Source organism: Gymnoscopelus microlampas (genome assembly GCF_963454915.1).
Source record: "Gymnoscopelus microlampas genome assembly, chromosome: 13".
Lineage (NCBI taxonomy): Eukaryota > Metazoa > Chordata > Actinopteri > Myctophiformes > Myctophidae > Gymnoscopelus > Gymnoscopelus microlampas.
In genome coordinates, this window is record NC_139950.1 from 44,870,866 (window position 1) to 44,884,907 (window position 14,042).

Genomic DNA, 14,042 nt, shown 5'->3' on the forward strand with positions numbered 1-14,042 from the left:
GCTTGCTGCTATTTTCAAACATTTTAGTACTTTTACTTTTGGTACTTTAAGTATATTTTGATGCCAATACTTCTGTACGTCTACTCAAGTACATTTTGAATTCCAGACTTTTACTTGTAACAGAGTATTTCTACATTGCAGTATCGATACTTTTACTTAAGTAAAATATCTGGGTACATCTTCCACCACTGCTTGAAGCACAGGTACACCTCAGGAGCCCTATTAGCGTGACATGTAATCCAGTAATTCAGCAGGTGTTCATATTTAGCATTAATATTTTATTGCCTGCAGATCACGTGTTCTTTCCCTTACCGTCAATGTTTTGTTAGCCTTGACAGGTCCTCATGTTCCCTCACAGCATGTCTAATTTATTACCTACACTGTAAAACCCTCAGTGTTTATTTAACACAGAGTTAAAAAAGGATCAATTAGTACATTTTACTGTGTGTAGCACAGTGGTAAATCAGCATGAAGAGGACGACATACCATATGACACAGATCGTGAGCCAAATTTAAACAGAGAGCTTCATGAATACACAAGCCAAATCGGTTAACCCATTGAATGCGGGAACGCATAGTACGTGTCATTTTAGATGTTTTTAGCTATATAACCATTATTTTATTTATTTGGCTATACAAAAATAGCAGATATACAAGCTCATAGCGCGGCACCGAGTGCCGCGCTACGAGCTTGTAGATCTGCTATTTATTTATTTTTAATTGTGAAAAATTTGAATATTTTTACATTTTTAACTCAAATCTTTGCTTCTGGGGATTCCACAAACGTCTTCTAAATCCTAACAGGTTTTTTTTTAGAACAAAACGTAGGTTGCTATACATCAGTGGTTCTCAAACTTTTTTCATGTCAAGGACCACTCAAAATTATGTGTATCTGTCCGCGGACCCCCATCTCAAAATATTGTGTTCCAGCCCCCCCCCCCCAGAAGCAAAGATTTGAGTTCAAAATGTATGTATATATATATATTCAAAGATTTGCACACATTTTCACAATTTATTTTCCCAAAATAGCAGATCTACAAGCTACAAGCTGCAACAGTATATCTGCTATTTTTAGCGGTGCCAGCCGCTCTACTCTTGACTATGTCCGTCCGTATGTCCGTTTGTCCGTTTGTCCGTTTGTCCGTTTGAGCACGGGCTTTAAACAGCTATAACTCCAGTTCGCAGCATGCCAGCAAGTCCAAATTTGGTATGTGGACTTACACCACCAATTGGGACGAGCATTGATTGCTGAAGCCCCGCCCCGCCCTATTATAGCGCCACCAGGAGGCCACTGTGTCCGTTTGAGCACGGGCTTTAAACAGCTATAACTCCAGTTCGCAGCATGCCAGCAAGTCCAAATTTGGTATGTGGACTTACACCACCAATTAGGACGAGCATTGATTGCTGAAGCCCCGCCCCGCCCTATTATAGCGCCACCAGGAGGCCACTGGCTTTAAACAGCGCTTTACACAGCTATAACTCCAGTTCGCAGCATGCCAGCAAGTCCCAATTTGGTATGTGGACTTAGACCACCAATAGGGACGAGCATTGATTGCTGAAGCCCCACCCCGCCCTATTATAGCGCCACCAGGAGGCCACTGGCTTTAAACAGCTATAACTCCAGCTTGCAGCATATGCCACCAAGTCCAACTAATACCACCAATAGGGACCAACTGTAATTACATAAGCCCCGCCCCCTCTGTCTTCCCATTGGCTGGGCTTTAAACAGCCATAACTCTAGTTCACAGCATGCTACTGAGTACAAATTTGGTAAGTGGACTCAGACCACCAATAGGGACGAACTGAAAGGTAGTAAGCCCCGCCCCCTCTGTCTTCCTATTGGCTGGGCTTTAAACAGCCATAAGTCCACTTTGCAGCATGCTACCAAATACACATTTACCACGTGAACTTAGACCACCAATAGGGACAAGCTGTAATTGCTGAAGCCCCGCCCCCTCTGTATTGTCATTGGCTGGGCTACAAACAGCCATAACTCCAGTTTGCAGTATGCCACCAAGTCCAAATTTGGTATGTGGACTTACACCACCAATAGGGACGAGCATTAATTGCTGAAGCCCCGCCCCGCCCTATTATAGCGCCACCAGGAGGCCACTCATCAAAGGCACCGCTTCCTTCACACAGGGTGGGATTTTTTTAATAGCCAAAGAAATCTAAAATGACAGAGATGCGTTCCCGGGATTGAATGGGTTAATTTAATTCTGGGAGCGTACAAACTAGGGCCCTTACGGGGCTATATAGCCCTTGGCACTTCAATGTGTCCGCACACATCTATATGTGCTGTATTCTTGCACATCATCTATTTGAGCCATGCACCAGGGATTTTGTCAGGCGTTCATTTGGCTTTAATTGATGCGAGGCTTTTCCTTTTGACCTTTTTATTAGACGTGATCAAAGCACCTCCGCTTCTTTTCTAATTGATACGGTCTCTCTGGAGTTGAGTAGTTATTTTGGATGCCCCACTTATTGAGTTTGGCCGAGGCTTAAAGCGCATTATTTGTAATGGGGGAAATGTGAGAAGGCTCTCTTGGCTGACGCCGACAAGAAGCCTCTCTGACTACTTACTTACTTACTCAACAAAAGCCCCTAATAATACAATGCAAGTTTTTTTATGTATCCACAGATTGAAAATAAATGATGCTGGCCTGGGATATATTCACAAGCTTAGCTTTGTGTCAAAATGGTTCCTGATACAAAGAAAGGTGAGAGACCAGTGTCAAGTCAATACAAAATAGAGCAAAAAATATTCATCACCACCATTAGCGAGAGAAACAAGTAACCAGGTCTATGAAAATTGGCTCCGGTGTTGCTAGCCCAAAGTCGCTTATAATAAGTGGACATGGCAACAGCGAGTGAGAGAAAGCAAGCCCAAAAGAAGCGAGCACTTCCCCCCTGCGGCATTCGCAAGGGGTCCGGGGACCCCCACAAAGAGCGCACATATAGACACAATGTCACGGAGCGAAGCTTCCTAACACAGCGGGGGTCCATAACCCAAAGTCTGTTAATGCTTTGACTATATACTCATGACATCAGGGATCTCCATACATGGGGATAAAAGGGACAAGGACTGACAGACACACAGATCTCCATGTATGGCCATATCTGTCACATCAGCAGTGGCACGTACTGTAGGTGTCCAACTCTAGAGGTTCGGTCCGCATAGCACATGTCTATTGTTAATGGGGAGATAACAGTGGATTGAGTGAAACCCATCAGAATAGTCATTTTTATACATTCTCTAACTTCTAGCCGGTGAAATAATAGTGAAATTAAACTTCCTCATTTTGCTGCATGGGGACCCCCTGGAACACCCTCAAGGACCCCTGAGGGTCCCCAGACCGCACTTTGGGAACAACTGCATTAGGTCACTTAAGAGAAGCAGTAGCTCGGCACATTTTAATTTCTCTGCTTCTGTTGATGATGCACCTGTCAGAGCAGAGCTCATCGCTTACACAGAGGAAATGATTTAAAACCCCCGAATGAGGCAGTTGGCAATTTTCTGCGGTCCATTAAGACCGCTATCCAGGTACCTGAATGTCAGCAGGATGCCAATGAGCGTCCCATGCGTATAAAGCATTTTTCCCCCTCTCTTACACAGAGAAAATTACTTAAAACCACTAAATGAGTTGCCAACTTTCTGTCATCCATTACAACTGTTATCGATGCACTTGAATGACAGACAGTAGATGCTGATGAGTGTTCCAATCCGTATATTGTATGCGGCTGGTCATTATGCAACACCGTGACATCTTTGTAATGAAAGTGTCTGACATTATGAATGTGCCGGCAGGGAAGGCCAGCCAACCATAGGGTTTAACCCATTAAGACCGGGACCGCATCTGTGTATCTCTGTATTTTTAGATTTCTTTGGCTATTCAAAAATAGCAGATCTACAAGCTCATAGCGCGGCACCGAGTGCCGCGATATGAACTTGTAGATCTGCTATTTTTGAAACATTGTGAAAATGTGTGCAAATCTTTGAATGTATATATATTTTAAAGCGAACATTTTTTAACTCAAATCTTTGCTTCTGGGGGGGGTCCCTGCATGGAACAACATATTTTGAGATAGGGGTCTGCGGCCAAATACATATCATTTTGGGGTCCTTGACACGAAAACGTTCGTTTTTCAAAAAAATGTTTTTAGAATACATTTGTAGAATCCCCAGAAGGAAAGATTTGAGCTAAAAATGTTTGCTTTAAAAAATATAAATATTCAAAGATTTGCAAAAAAAAAACAAGATTAAAAAAAAGCAGATATACAAGCTCATAGCGCGACACCATGAGCTTGTATATCTGCTATTTTTGAATAGCCAAAGAAATCTTAAAATGACACAGATGCGTTCCCGTTCTTAATGGGTTAAGCAAAAGGCATTTCTGCTTACGTGGAGAATTCAGACCTCATGACGGGGTTTTGCCCAGGTCAGCAGTGAAATGAATGAAATGATGACTACAAGTGGTTGTTTTATACATTTTGGTCAAAGGCATAAGATTCAAATGTAAATGTTACTCAAAATGAGCACAAGAACAGGGCAGGTTAAAGCATGGAGTGCACAGAGCAGCGTGATAGTTTTATACAACTAGATTCTGCCAAGTCCCAGTAAAGACGCCCTGCGATTGGCCAGTAGTCACTTTGAGTGGCATTTGGGGGAAAACGCTCGCCCCAAAACATGATTTACGATTCTGTGCCTATTGGTACTGTACATAACTCGGACGGCGCTGAGTATGCCTCAAGCGAACTTTGCAACGTTCGGCACGGCAACTCGCTCGCTTTAGCTCGCTCGGTGGTGCCTCTCGTCACTCAAGTTTGCTTGAGACTGCGCGCCTCCGTCGCGGTCCAAAACTATACTTTATCGGCCAAAATACATTTTCCGTGGTTGTCGGAGAAAGAGTTCCAGCAGCGGAATTTGTTCACGGGAGGTTGGGGTCGGTAGTCCAATGCTTAGCAAGGCACGTCACCAGACCAGTCAAACAAATAGGGTTTTGCTCTGTATTAGAATGTGCCATGCCCTCACCGCCCCCACCGTTCTCTCTGGGGGCAGAGTCCTTATTGTTTTCTAGTTTTTGCATTCAGCCAATCGCACGGCAGGTCGGGCGGGCTTGGTAGAACCTATAGTTACTATTTAATAATACGCCACAGGCCACAGAGCGTTCATCATCTCCTTGGCCTCTGCCTGTGTGTGCAGATAGCAGAATAAGTCAAATGTTAATTAGTTGGAGGTGGAGAGGGCTCTGCAAATACGCTGTGTCCTCTGAAATGATCACCGTATTTCTTGTTGCATTAGATGGTATGGCTCTTTTGCGTTACGGTGTGTGTGTCTGTACACACACCTTGGCCCCTCCGCCCTGTATCAAGGCTGATTTATGGCCCACTTTGACAGGGGGTGGAGGTGTGTGCATTCCCCGGACAGGAGCTTTCAGCTGAGATGGGGATTTATCTAGACTTGCCCCCCTGCGCCGGGCCAAGACACACCAGCGCCCACGGAGATTGGACACAATCTTCTGGTGCTCTTGGGTCTGTGTCTGTCTCTGTCTGTCCGTCTGTTTAGCTACTCGCCACCTGTGTGCTATAGTGCAGTGGTTCTCAACCTTTACAGTCCGTGACCACCCAAAATAATAATTTGAACTGGGGACCTTCCACACTGATAAGATAGTTATTGTGAAAATAGCAGATCTACAAGCTCACAAACCCTCGCAACACGAGGAGGTGTGAGCTTGTAGATCGGCTATTTAAAAAAAAAAAACGTTGCCTCTTTCTTATATTATTTGACAATTTGGCTAATGTTGGACCAGTTTTTATAGTATAGTTTGTTGATTACTTTTGATGCAGTGATGGTCTTTTTCTTTCTTTCTTTCTGTATTGAAAAGGTCTTAGAAGTCCTTAAATTGTCACTTCATTGTCATCTGGGGACCCCCCCCCCAAAAAATCATGTGGGGACCCCCTGAGGGTCCTGGCCCACAGGTTGAGAACCACTGTGGTGGGACAGGTTTCATTTCATTGGTGGTGGACAGAAAGGTCTGCATGCGCACAACTGCAAGTACAGTACGCCTGCAATATCTTTACAAACAAAGCCGTTGAATTGCTGTGGTCAACAACACTCTACACTGCTGTTCACAATCTAAACAGATGAAAGGCCGACCTGCACTGTCTTTCATGCAGATCATTAATGTTTTACTCACTCACATTTCCTGTGAGTCAGTTGATTTACTGCACAACCTGGGGCGTCTGAGTTAACAAGAAGGGAAAGGCATCAGGCAGGGGTATAGACACAAAAGTGTGTAGCCTACTCTGTACTGTGCGTGCATGTGTGTGTGTGCGTGTCGCTAGGAATGGGAGGGCGGACGAGGCCGAACAGCATAAGGTTTTAAAATGAGTTCATGTCTCTCTAGCCAGCTTCAAATGGCTCCGTAAAATGGCCAGTTAAGTGATCTCCATCTCATTATGTACTTATACCCCTCAGCAGTAGGCTATGCATGAGCAGTATATTTTCTCCAGCGTAATTACAGAGGGAGGAAAGGGTAATACCAGGCAACGAGGGGTAAAATTGATTGAACACATTAACGTACTAGAGCTGTGCGGTGTCGGTGTGATACTGGACTGGTACTGGTATGCTGTACGAGTAACGACATCCCAGTGCATGAGCTGACAATTTTTAGCCATGATCCTCCATTATCACAGCTGGATAAATAAGAGCATAGTCTGTTACAGGGAAACCACTCTGACATTTGACAGAAACAGGAGATCGAGTGGGAGAGACGCTGCGCCGGAGCGAGAAGAAGCCTGCCTTGCGGCCCTATAAATCTGCTTTCACGAGCGTGCAATCATCTCTCACGCCACTTTCTGCGGACACGTTCATAAACAACTGCAAACGGCAACAAGGATGGGTTTGACCTAGCATAGCGGGCATTCAGTTAATCTCAAAAGACAAATGGGTGAAAACATGAAGCTAAAGAGACGACACGTCGTGCCCTCCAGAATCCAAATGATCTGTCGTGACTCGTGTATCATTTCTCCAGTGGTCAAGTACTGTGCTTAAGTACAATGTTGTGGTGTTTTTACTTTACTGGAGTATTTCCAATTTTCTGTACTTTTACTTCTACTGCACTACATCTCCGAGGAAAATATTGTACTTTTACTCCACTACAATTATATTAGAAAACTGATTTTGATTATTATTACAAAACATACATTAACCACTTCAGCCCTATATACATTTTGACCATTTGAAAATAGCAGATCTACAAGCTCACAATGCGTCGCGATGCGACGCATTGTGAGCTTGTAGATCTGCTATTTTCAAAAGATGTTTATACATTTGAAAACGTATGACATGGGACATTCTGCAGAATGAGTACTTTCTACTTTTGGTACTTTAAGTACATTTTGATACAAATACGGTACCTTTGTACTTTTACTCAAGTACATTTTTGAATTCCGGAATTTTACTTGTAACAGAGTATTTCTGCATCGCAGTATCGATACTTTTACAATTTGAATACTTTTTCCACCACTGCATTTCTCAACACAGGACTGCAAGCGTGTGCTTCCCCCAAAGTCCTCTAACAGCCTACACCACACATTATGTACAAATAGGGGTAAGTTTGCTTCCATTTATACACCTAATTTAACACTCAGGATGTCACTGTGTAGAGCAGTGGTTCGTTAATTGGGGTCCGGGAACCCCCAGGGGTCTTTGAGGGATTTCCAAGGGGTCTTTGGCAAAAAAGGGGAACAGTTCAATTTCACAATTATTTCACCAAGTTAACCCAATGAGATAACCTATAAGAATGACTATTCAGATCCTACAGTAGGTTCGCCACTGTTATCTCACCCCCTACCGTACAGTTTAGACCATTGGTCCTCAACCAGTGGTCCGGGGACCACCAGTGGTCCTTAAGGGGGTTCCAGGTGCTCCCCCAGCTAAATGGAGAGTTGGTAACCAAATGGACGCTTAGATCTTTAACTCTTGAGAGAGTAAAATGAACCAAACCAATTTAACTCTTGAGAGAGTAAAATGAAACCAAAAATGGACCCTTATGGGTCCATTCTTGGTTTCATTTTACTCTCCCAAGAGTTCAATTATTGTTTAACATCTGCATTACTTAATTTACAAGAAGTCTTACACAATTAGAGAATGTATAAGAATTGTTATTTTGATCAACGTTTGCCTGTTACAGTATCTCTCCTTTTGGTACCAACATCAATACAGCATGGAATTGTGGACAAACTCTTATCCAACGACAACAAAATATTCAAAGTTTTGAGTCTGAGAGTCTAAATCTCATCAAACAGTGGTTCAAATAAGGGCCCATAGACTAGTACTGTACGTATCACTGAGATCATGTCTGCCCTCATTTTGGAAGTGCAGGCTTTAGGACAGAGCAGTGGTTCTCAACCAGTGGTCCGGGGACCACCAGTGGTGCTTAAGGGGGTTCCAGATGGTCCCCAGCTAAATGATGGAGAGTTGGTAACCAAATGGACCCTTATGGATCTTTAACTCTTGAGAGTGTAAAATTAAACCAAATGGACCCGTAAGGGTCCATTTGGTTTAATTTTACGCTCTCAAGAGTTAAATGATTGTTAAACATCTGCATTACAATTATAAAGAATTTGTTATTTTGATCAACGTTGGCCTGTTATCTCTCCTATTGGTACCAACATCAATACAGCATGGAATTATGGACAAAATCATATCCAACGACAACAAAATATTCAAAGTTTTGAGTCTGAGAGTCTAAATCTCATCAAATGGTGGTCTGTGGCTCAAATGCCAAATAAATAATGGACCTTGATATGAAAATGGTTGAAAACCACTGGGATAGATGGTTGTAGAGTTCTGCACTCAATCTAATCTAACAATAAAAATCTTCCACCAAATGGACCCCTAAGGGTCCATTTGATATGAAAAGGGTTGAAAACCACTGGAATAGAAGCAGGGCTCCCCTGGTTGGTTCAATCAAAGCTCTGTCTGTCTAAACACAAGACTGTGTGATAAATGGTTCCTGGTCAGACAGGTGTGTAATTACACTCACCACACACACACTGTGACTCTCATCATGGTTACATCAGCAGTTTTTCAACTGATAATGTGTGGCAAAACATAGCATTCAACTATACTGTCCGGACCATCAATTGGCAATTAACGCTGCTAATGACGCCGATAACTGAAACGTGACCTTAAAGGCAGGGTGGGCAAAAAAACAATTTCCCAGAGAGGGCCATAATGACTTAGGTCAGCCAAGGGCCACACATTGGACAATTGAACTGAAAACTACTGTAATTCCCTATATCTGGGGCTGCCCCCCAGTCCACCATCTCCCGATTACAGATGATGTTTCAAAATTCTGCTGCTAGACTCATTACTGGAACAAAGAAACGAGAACATATTACCCCTACGCGCCGCTGGCACAACTGCACTGGTTACCGGTAAAGTATAGGATTTAGTTTAAAGCTTTGCTCTTTGTTCTTAAAGCTCTAAACGGCCTTGTGGTCTGATAGAAGAGCCTCCTGCCACTAGGTTACTTAGATCATCCACTCAGAAACTCCTTTCAGTTCTCCCAACACAAACCTCATTACCAAAGGTGACCGGGCTTTCTCCGTGGCTGCACCTACAGTATACACTTTTTTATATGCCTTTTCTTTGTGAATAGACTAAGGTCTATTGTTTGCTCTTGTTTTGGAAAGCACTTTGGGTCAGCTGCTGTTGTTTTTAAATGTGCTATATAAATGAATTTGACTTGACTTGACTTGAAACACATAGAACTGACTTACGTTAAAATTGCATGGATTTGGTAGACATGATAGACTACTTTACAATAGGGTCTTGCTTCACAACAAGAATTTCAAAATGTTGTTACTCTGAGATTAGAATGAAAAGATTATTTACATAAAACAATCCACTTAATATCTTATTTAGTTTCTGATGTGCACCACTCCATATATCACTGATAAAACACATTGCGTTATGTTATAAATATGGACACAAAGCAGACTGTTTCACTGTTGGAATATGCAATGCCGGAATGTATTCAAAATGGTAATGAATAAATAGTACTATTAATTGGTGTCGAGGTACATTCATTTCCGTCAAAACCATTAACATAATGGTGCCTTTTAGAAATGATTGAGATAGTTGAGATCAAGGCCGTATGTTGTCTATGTCTGCCTTAATGGGAGTTGTTTATCTCCCATTGAGACAAACTCCATGATCATATCGGTCTGGTGCAGGGGTCTTCAATGTTTTCAGGCCAAGGACCCCCTAGCTGAGAGAGAGATGAAGCAGGGACCCCCTCTATATTGTATAAAATTGTGTTTCAGATCAACTTTTGCTGCTCTTATTTCCCTCTGCACCTATAAGTCTTTGCCAAAAATAGCCGATCTACAAGCTCACAAGAGCTTGTAGATCTGCTATTTTTGGCTAAAGTTCTCCTCAGAAAAGGGATGCTAGGGTTCAAGTGGTTAATGTAAAAAAGAAATCATGTCACAAAAAGATTTGGCGGACCCCCTGTAGTAACTCTGAGGACCCCTTAGGGGTCCAGGACCCCCTGTTGAAGACCCCTGGTAAAATCCTAAAAACTAAAAGACGAAAGATCTTTACCCATGGAATGTATGTTAAAGGGATACTTCACCCTCAAAATGACTTTTTTTCTATCGATTAGTCACCCCATGGAGACTTGAATTCATGGATATTTTTACCGGCAGCGATTTCGGTAGGAAACCGGAACCGCCACCTATCCGCTGGTCATCAAATTATTGGCTTAGGAATAAGACAAAAACAAAAAAATATCCATGAATTCAAGTCTCCATGGGGTGACTAATCGATAGAAAAATAGAAACTTGGGTGAACTATCCCTTAAAGCTCACATACATCTTCAGCGTTGCCATTAATCTTTCTCACACATTTATCACACACACCTACACACACAAGCACGATTAATCCCACATTGTTTACTCATCGTGGGAATAGCTCAAATCAACATCATTACAAAGCCTCACAATGTGTTGAGATAGACTACACTCACATCTGTGAGGATATGCAGGTAAATCCAATTATTGTCAGTCATCTCTATGTTGGTTCTGGGCTCTGTGAGCGATCAACCGGAAGTAGTGATTCCATTCACTCACGGCATGATGAATCAGTGCTCAAAATAATGCTTTTTTAGCACATGAAAATAACTGGAGCATTGTTTTGCCGCTTTTGTGACATAAGTGACATAAGGGAATTTCCATCAAGTGCAAAATAACAAGTCAGTCAGCCATTTCACTTTCCCCAAATTTAAGTGCCTGGCCTCATCTTTTAGAAGATGAGTGTGATTTTGACACCCGTTTCACTCGATAAAGATGACTGAGAATACTTGGACTTAGATCATGGCCAGTAACTGTGGCTATAGAACAACAAGGTCCAATTAAAATTCAACACTGCTCTGAGAAAAATGTATCCTTCCACTTTCACACTCAATCTAACTCAGTCTAATGGCAGACTTTAGGAGCCAGCGTGCTGTAGCCCATATAGCTTCTCAAACTTTGTTTTTCAAGGATCCCATAACCCTGAGAGTGAACTACAAATGGAACCATTTCCATTTGTACACTCTCAGAGTTGCAGACCTGTAAGGGTCCATTAGGAATGCCCTCAAAGAATCCTGTAGCCAATGTTCCATTGTCCCTTTACCCTCTCTCTCTCTCTCTCTCTCTCTCCCTGCCGGTCTGACTTCATTGAATAAGTGGAGGTGACTAAGCAGGCAGCTGGTGGGGACCAGAGCTACAATAGCAGACATGTCGACTCCAGGCAACAACACAGTCCTAACCAACTGTTTCACGTCATGCCTGTGGTGTATTTGTATAACACAGAAAGGGTGTTTGAATGTGAATGATTCCTTGTGCTCCCCAGTAGCAACGTACTGTAGACGGCCATTGGTTAAACAGAGTGACTTGAACTGGTGTAAAAGTCCAAGAGGGCATGATTTAATTGCTTTTGCCGTCTGGCTCTCAGGATGGATTCTCTACCCACTGGGCATGTACAATAAACTTCAAATTTGACTTTAACCAACAATATTAGTGATGCTGCAAAAATGCAATAATGGCAAATAGCCAGTAGTGAAAGAAACGTAAGTAAAAGTAGCAGTAACACAATGTAGAAATACTCTGTCAGAAGTAAATGTCCTGTATTCAACATTGCCATCAAAATACTGTATGTTTAAAGTACCAAAAGTATAAGTATGCATTATACAGAATGTGCCATCTCACACGTTTTCCAAATGATCAAAATCTTTTGAAAATAGCAGATCTGCCAGCTCACAACATTTGTCTCGTTGTGAGCTTGCACTGTAGATCTGCTCATTTTAAAATAGACAAAATATAAAATAGGGCTGAATTGGTCAATGTATGTTTTGTAATAATAATCAAAATCTACAAAGTAACTTCTAACAACATTTCTCAAATAATTGTGGAATAAAAAGAGTATAGAGTATTGTAAAATGGACATACTCAAGTAAAGCAAAACTAGGCTACCTCAAAATTGTGCTTAAGCACACTACTGTACTTGAGAAATGTACTCGGTTACTTTCCACCACTGCAAATAGCTCAGCCTCACTGTGACTCTCACAGCATCATCACATAATCTCAGAGCTCGAGAGACAGACAAAATGGCCTGAGTTGTCCTATAATGGGCAGTGGTCAGCTATCTATCAGCTTTCTGTGGCTATGAATGGCACAGTCATATTACCGTAATAAATAAATGTGTTTGTCGAGTGAAATCACGTGTCCCTCCCTAATGAGCAGACAGACAGCATGGCTGTGTCGCTCTGCCTGAATATGTAGGGCAGGTCAACAGCACATAATGGATGCTGACAAAAAACCTAACTATCTTCAATAAATCTTCATGGAGATGACAGCACTGAAGCTACATTTCCATGAGTTATTCTTAGGGGTTTGGGGGGAAATCCCCGAGGGACATTATTGACACAGATCTGATTTATTTGGGCTATATCTGATGTGGAATGTGGAGTACCAGAGTTCACTGTAAATACCAAAACGAACGTCTCAAATTGATTTCCGCACTGATGATAACTGACAGACAAGAGATTCCCTTTCATTCCTCCAAGCAATAATCTGCAGGCACATTCATTACGAAGGAGGTACTCGTCTCTGTTGTAATGTAGAGCTAAGGAAGAGCGACACATAAGCAGCAGGGGGTCGCTTGTCTGGTAAACAGACAATGTTTGGGGAAACCCGAGATCCCCTGCATATCAACAGCTCTCACTGGCCACTCTGAAGAAGTAGCATATGGGGGTAGAGACAGACAGAGAGACAGACAGACAGACAGACAGACAAACAGACAGACAGACAGACAGACAGACAGACAGACAGAGACAGAGATATAAAAGAGAGAGCGAGAGAGGGGGGGCGGGGGGTACTGAGATCAAAGCACAAATCAAATCCACACAGAAGTTATGCATTCAAAGGGAAGAAGACATAAGATGAGAAGATCCTCTCATTTGGCTTGATGCTGAGTATCTTGTGAGATACATTTCTTATGATGATGAGTCCCACACATGACAGGAAAAGACAATGAAGGGAATTTGGCCCCATGTGTGTTGGAAGAGAGAGAGAGAGAGAGAGTGGGTAGGTGGGAAATGGGGGGGCAAATACATAAAGAGACAGGCTTAATAGAAACCACATGTCAAACACACAGAGTGATCTCTGAAAGGTCTTCTGCCCCTGTGATTCTATAAGTCTCCCTGAGCACTAAACACTCATTATTTCTCTCCTCATATTTCTCCTTGCCACCATTTTCAATTACTGAGTCACCTGGGAGGTTCCTCGCATTGTGTGTGTGTGTGTGTGTGTGTGTGTGTGTGTGTGTGTGTGTGTGTGTGTGTGTGTGTGTGTGTGTGTGTGTGTGTGTGTGTGTGTGTGTGTGTGTGGACCAGCACACGATAAGAGCTGTCCATCAGCTCATATTATTATTGCCCCTGGCTTGCTCAATCATTCGCTCATTCACTCGTTCAATCACAGTCTCCAGATGT

At 42.6% G+C, this 14,042-nt stretch overlaps 1 protein-coding gene across 1 annotated transcript in view; it reads right to left on the bottom strand.

Annotated features, from left to right (window-relative positions):
• Positions 1-14,042, bottom strand: part of kcnk12 (potassium channel, subfamily K, member 12) — a gene marked incomplete at both ends in the record, with an annotated part of 45,620 nt that overhangs the window by 30,292 nt on the left and 1,286 nt on the right. The window lies entirely within an intron of this gene.